A 7,287-nucleotide genomic window follows, 5' to 3' on the forward strand; every position below is an offset into this window, starting at 1 on the left:
CCTTAATTTGTAAGCTCTTTACCCCATTCCTCGCTGTTGCAAGAAAGTCACAGAGTCCTCCAAAGCCGTGGTTCCTCCAGAATTCCAGAGCAACACACCCCTTGCCAGATGGCAGAAGTACAAGCCAAGGACTGTGTCCCCACATCCCAGCTTCAGATGCTGGGAGTTTCCAGCCCCTCCTTGCCTTTCCTCCCCTTCCCCCTGCCCCGTCACCCACGGCTGGCTCTGAGTGGGATCAGGAACCCTGTTAACCCCTTCCCCACCCAAACCAGTGGTGCTGCAAATTGTCCTCTTGGCACAGCAAATAGAGCTGTGAACAACAGGCTGTGGGCAAGGGAGAGGAGACAACTCACATCCCCGGGCTTTGCTTTCGATGGATGTGGGATAATGCTGGGATAATGCCCTCTTGTTTATTTGTCACCTTCCTAATCTTTCAAATTGGATTTAACCCACTACTTAGCTGGGTACAAACACCTCTGGGTTCGCTCGGAGCCACAGAGCTGCTGCAGAGGACAAGGACTGCTGAGTTGGCTGTGACAGTGTCAGTGTGATTTGCTCCTCAGCAGATGAACAGCAGCATGGCAAAGGTGGTGCCAGGCTGTGCCAGGGGTCCAGTCACCCAGGACTGCAGAGGGAGGTGCCAGCAGCCACCAGGCCCCCAGCACCCTGCCCACGGGCAGGGAGGGAGAAAAGGAGCCGGGCCAGGGAGATGTGAGTCAGGGCAATAAGGTCATTGCAGTGGGAGCTGCTCGAGGCACTCGTGGGTGGATGCCTGTGCTCTAAGGGTGAAACATGGGATTTAATGTCATTTCTCTTAAGAAAGGTGAAGATCATGGTATGGCTTCCCATTTCCAAAGCTTCGGGTACTTTCAGGCTTGGGGTGCCAGCTCCGATCTTGGACGCAGAGGACAAAGCTAAACCCACGTGGTCCCCACAGCACCAAACACTGCAGAGAGATTTTCCCAAACTTCTGCTTCCTGCCACCCTCTGGGACAACCAGGCAGATGATTCCACACCGATTTTCTTAACTTTCTAGCAAGTCCTGGGGATCATCCTAGTGCAGTGTCCAAGTCTTGAACTTGGAGCCTCCCAGGCATGACCATGGCCACAGACTCCTCCAAACCCCAGTTTGACTCCTCCAAGCCCCTGCAGTTGCTGTAGGTACCCAGACTTGGCCTAACAGGAGCAAATTCCACCCTACACCCCCCCATAAATAACCTATTTTGGCTCTTACATGCCGTATCTATGAGCCCTTACAGAGGTCTAGGTGTGGGTCCTTGGCCAAATGCAGCAAACGGAGCCAAGCAGGGTGAGGGACTGGGGAAGGGCAGCACAGGGTTGGGTTGTGCATCAGGGCACAGCTCTTCCCCTGTAACTCCAGATTAAAATAATAAACTCAGAAGGATCCAGCATTTGGCAGGGACTACGAAGAACCAATGTTTGACTGGCCCTCAGTTCACAGGCACACCCAAATAAATAGCATTGTTTATAAGGACTGAAAATTAAAAATTAAGGGCTGTGATTTTCAAAGCTCCCCAAGGAGCCCTGACATTGAACTCCCATAAAAATTAATGGCATGAAATCCCATCCCTATGTTTCTCTGGAGTGATAAAAAGATCTATTCATTGTGCAATCAATTGCAGAAATTCATAATAATTTATACTAAAGAAATCCTAAGTAATTTCACTGCTATTGAGGGTTTCAGTCAGCAATAAATCTACTAAATAAAATACCTACCATTTGAGTAGGAGAAATGTAAGATTCAGCAAATTAGCTAACACAAAGCAAACTAATTTCACTGCTTATTTTCTGCTGGGAATTGAAGCCACCCATTTAAATTCATTTACTCTAGTTCGAATTTTATGTTGGTTTTGCCTTCAGATGCAAAACAAAACTTCTGTGGCCGATTGAAAAACTTCTAAGGAAAATACAGGGGTTTACATGGTTTCTGACAAAATCATGATCTGTCAGTCAAACTACGTGGACTTCTTGTAACAGCCTCGGGTTTGGCCAGATAAAAATATAACCAAGGGAGATGTTGATGCCAAGACTTTGGCCTTCCCTAGACGTCTCTGCTGAGCTTCTGCACGTTTGCAGGCACCTGCAGGTGCCAGGATCCCCCACCATCACCCCTCACACGCAGAGAGTCATTCAGTTGGTATCAGGCACCTTCATCAGACCTTTTTTTATGGTTTGCTGAGGATGAGATAAATGGTGCACAGGACTAGATATGCCACATGAAACCCCTCCACCATGCCATGGAGTCATTTGACCTCATCCAAACACACACACACACACAGGCACACGTGCTCTTCAAGTCCCAGACCCCTCCTTGTCCCTACTGCAGGTGTTCCACAGGAGGACACCAAAGCCACACATGCCCCACTGACACTCACAAGCAGCCAGAAGGGACACTCCTCACCCCATCCTCGGACCTCTCCTGTGCTGAACAAGCATCTGAAACACACTCAGAGCATCAGATTCCATGGTTGGACCCTACATTCCTCTCTGAACACCCTATTCCTCTCCCCCACTGCATGTCCACAGCTGGGATCACAGCTCTGCTTTCGCTCGGCACATGGACCCTGCAGCCATGCAGGCAGTTCCCTCACTTCCAGATGAACGGAAGATCATCAGAATCATTCATGCCCATTTTTTCATTCCATTTTTTGGGGGGAATTTGATTCTCAAAACTGTAGCTTTCAAGTTGGCTGAAGAATTAAGTGTTGGTCCCATTACAATTTAGCAGGAATCATGTCCCATACTCCTTTAGGTCCTCTGACACCCGGCCTCACCTTCAGGCCTCAACAGAAGTGTAGGCCCACGATCAAACGAGCTGTACCATCAGAAGTCACTGCAGATAAGAGCCCCCAGGAAAAGGTCTGTAAGGAAAAAGGAGCAGGACGCTGCAGGTCATGAAACCAACACGCCCAAAGCCTGGCTATCCCAAATTAGGGACATCTTTTTAAAGAGATGCCACGGGAAAAGGAAGGATAAAGGAAAGATGAAGTCAAAACCTCTAGAAACTCTTCCTGTGATCTGAACAATTTTTGGGTTTTCCCCATAGCTTATATCCCACCACGCCTTATACCCACTCCACACACTGAGCAGACCCAGTGCCAGGGTTTCCAGTACTTTCAGACCTGGAAAACACGAGCCAACCTCCAGAGTCACACCAGGGATGAGCAGGAAGAGCGAAGAGCAAGGTCCTCCCATCCCACACCACAGCTCTTGGCTTCGCCACCAGAAGGATCAGAGAGTTCTCTGTGCGTGTCTCCTTGCTGTGGCCGGGTGTGAGCTCGCTGGGAGGACCACGGGCAGCCGAGATCCAGAAGGCACGAGGTGGCTCCGGCCACCCGGTCACTGGGCCACCCAGTCTGCCCCACAGCCCCACGCTCGTGGTCGTGGCCAAACCCTGTTACACGTGGCTGTGTCCCCCTCTAGTGGCGTGTCCCAGCCAGCACGACCCTGGCCACTGTGGCAAGCTGGACACGCTCACCCGTGGCGTGGTCACCATGAACTCACACCTCCCCGGCTCTCCGGTCCTGCGCCGGGGGCAGCAGGCACAAAGAGGACCTCCAGGAGGGAAGTGCTGCTGCTGCTGCCCTGAATCGGGTGCCATCCTCCACCAGCCATGGCAGGGCAAGGTGTTCCTGTAGGGAGGTACCCGTCCCTCAGGGCGAGCAGGGTGTTCACAGTCCCCCAAACCTCTCCAGAGCTGGACTAGGAAGGGCTGGAGGATGTCTTGAAAAAGCAGGACAGTGTGACAGGTGCCAGCCGCAGGTACCAGAGTTTGTAGCACTTCCCTGTGTCTTTGGAGGGCCTTTTTTTCTGGGAGAGCTGGACTGATTAAGTGGAATTCCCTTCTGGCAGCTGCTGCCTGCAGATGAAGGGATGAGTTCCGGCTCTCCAGGCTGAAAAGCTAGCAAAATGCCTCCTCACCTCGAGGATGTAGCACTCTTAATCACTGTTAACTTGGGTGCACTTCCTCAGCAGTTCTGGTTTCATGTTCCCCCATCCACAGGGGCAGGATGAAAACTTGTTTCCTTGCTGCATTTCTGGTGAAGATTGTGTTTAGCCCTGAAAAACACAGCGGGTCCAGCTCTCTGTTATCTGTGTGTGCTGTTCCCACTTTCCTAAGCATTTAGTGTTTGTTTTGCTGCCTGATTCTTTCTCTAATTCCTTCACAGCTTCATGTTTCCATATATCCTGGTAGAGTAATCAATGAAAGCTGCCCGGGTTTGGTCAAGAGACCAGAACTGTGTGGAATCAGTACAGAATTTCCTCTGATGGGAGGGCAGACCCACTCTTAGTCTTGAAATGGTGCTAAAGAAGGTGACCACAACAGCGCTAAGAGATGATGGGACACCCTGTGAATCTGTTGAACATTCTGGAATTGGGCTGGATTCTTAAAAGTTCATCTCACCGAAATGTGTTTCAATCTCTTTCTAAATTGGGGTCCCCAAACCAAGCACCTTGGAACACTTAGCTTCAGAGGATCCACTGGAAAGGATGCTGTGAGTGCTGCAGGCTCTGCTCACATTCACCAGGAGGCTCTTGCCATCGTCTCCTACACCTCTGGAGAGGAACTTCTTAGAAAACAGTGCTTTAAATATCTCTCAGCTTTCTTGAAAACTAAGAATTCACCCAAGTGGCAGAAATCAGTAACACGTAGTATGAAAAATGTAATCAGAAATCCCCAAAATGAAGAAATTACCAAAAAAAAAGGCATTTTGTGAAGGAAAAAAAAAAATAAAAAATGAAACTTCTGAGCATTTTTCTACTTGTTTCAGCAGGCCTGGGTCCATGCACACTGGTCACTCTGTACTGCTCATCTCAGCTTGGTAGAAAGCCAGAGAGATGGTTAAACATCTTCCCTTTGGCTTTCTCTTGATGCCAGACATGCCCCAAGGTATTTCCTGAGTCATGCAACATTTGTGGGCTGTATGAAGCCTGTCACTTTGTACAGTGTTTCTAGGATGGGAGATGACCATATATCAATGTCAGCATTTGCAGCTGGGAGTCCTTTGAGACCTCTGAGTCACCCACGACTTCATTTATGAATTCTGGCATCAGTGACAGCAGCTCCGTGGGCCTGGGTCTTGCTGCTGTAATTTCCCCTTCAGAGACACCCAGGCAAAACGCCTCAAATTAGCAAGTGGTTCACAAATCTCATTTTTGAGTCCTCCTCGCATGGGCTGCCAGGGGTGAATTCATCTCACCCACTCACCCAAAAAAAAAATAAAAAAAAAAAGAAGGAGAAAAAAATAAGTCCAGTCTTTGGAACTTTACATGGGCTTCTCTACAGCTTTGGCAAGCACTGCCACAGGCTCTGCAAGAATGACACATGGCAGAGAGGTGGAGGGGCCAGCATTTTGCCATAGGTTAAGAAGGGACCCTGGATGATTTTCTTACAGCTGATACCCGTTTTTCAGGTGGTTACACTTAACAAACCCTTTGTGGTGGACTACCACGTGTGATCTTCCTACAGTGTGCTGGGGGGCTGTCTTTTGTGGGATGGTGCATCCTCAGATCACAGCGAAGGGCCCATCTGAGGGTCTCTAAAGGGTCCAGCAGGCCAGCGATGCCTTCCAGGCTCTCAGCTGTTTCAGATACCACTGTGGTGTGTTGCACGTGGCATCCCAGCTGAAAACTCAGCGTCCCCAAGGCCTTCCTCCCCCAGTGGGTTCTGCTATTTCTCCCTCTTCAGGGGGGGAATAGGGACCCATTTGGGCAAGGAACCCACCAGAGTCCAAGGTTAAAGGACACTGAAGAAACCTTGGGAGAAGGACCATGGCCACCTCTCAGCTTCAGTCTCCATGTTGCTTACTGCCTGGAAGGTAGCAGTGTTTCCCTTGATGCTGAGCATTTGCCTCAGAAATATCTGTGTCAGGGAGTTCCTGTGCCCAAAACCTCCCTCTTCTCTGAGGGACTGCTTCCCCAGACACCTGGGGGTGATGGGAAGCCCACATCCTCCACCTCCACTGCTGGGTGTCTGTGCTCTGCCCTCCTGCTCCTGGCATCTCTTCCTCATCAGCTGTGACTCCAGAGCACCTCTGCTAGCGTGTTCTGCCTTGCCAACACCACCCTGGCAGGGCTCCCTCCATTGCCCTTTGACCAGAAGCCCCCCAGGAGTCACTCTGGAGGTGCAGCTCCCCCCATCAAGGAGACAAGATGTTGCTCCACCACCTGTCACCGTGTGGTCACTGAGTGCAAGGAGCACAGGTACACAGACAACACAGTCTGGCATTTTTAATCTCCTCTCCACTTGCTACTCAGCCTTCACCAAGGTGCCTCAGTTTCTTCCACCTGCCCATGGATTGTCCCCCAAACATGTGGAGTTCCCCTGCTCTTTCCTCCAGCCATTTCATTCTTTCTCACTAACCTGAGTGAGACTGTGAACATGTGCTTTTCTGATCCCATCTTCTCCCCAAATTTCCTGTATCTGAGCCCCTGTGCATTTCCCCCTTTTCTCTGGCTCTCTGGTATTTGTGACCCATCTCTTTGTTGTGCTCTGGGGAAATCCCAGTGCTGCAGACTCAGCTGGGTGAGCTCCCCGTGCTGCAGCCACCTTGTTGTCCCCAGGAGCATTCCCAGGAGCAGGGGACAGGTGATGGGTTGAGCACTGCCAGTGCAGGGACTGATTTCCCATCCCTTGACCCATACAGCATTTTCTTGAGTTCAAGCTGAACTCACATATGTAGAGAGATATAGAGATATATACAGATATAAGGAGATGGAGATATATTGATATATATATGCATAATCATAGGTCAAACATGTACAACTACCCACAACCATTGTTCACCTCAACAGTCCCATTCCCAGTGATTTTTGCTGAGAGTTTTTTCTGGAGCACAACTGCTTTAGGAACTCGGGAACGCCTCTAAATTCAACATGCAAAATGACTCACGTCTGGCTGATCACCTGTCTCCCAATGTCCCCCTTGCATCTGCACTTTTGAACCTCTGATCCACGAATCCCTACTTCTGCGGGGTCCACAGAAAGTAACTCATCAACCAGGAGGCTGTTATCAGTACAGTTAAGTTGCTTTAGAAGGGGCTGCATCGCCACAGGAAAATTTTTTGGACACAGCAAACTGAAGCAGGTTGAAAACCACTGACCAGAGGTTTTGGGATTCTGGGGAATGTCTCTAAGACGATTCAGACTCTCTGCACTCCCAGAGCTGAAATGTTAATAAGAAACTATTGACTTTAGTTGGGATGAACACTGCTATATTGACATGAGAAGGAAGTACTGACAGAGAAAAAAAAAAAAAAAAAAAAA

Source organism: Lepidothrix coronata, unplaced genomic scaffold, assembly GCF_001604755.1.
Source record: "Lepidothrix coronata isolate B3197 unplaced genomic scaffold, Lepidothrix_coronata-1.0 Scaffold198, whole genome shotgun sequence".
NCBI classification, from domain to species: Eukaryota; Metazoa; Chordata; class Aves; order Passeriformes; family Pipridae; genus Lepidothrix; species Lepidothrix coronata.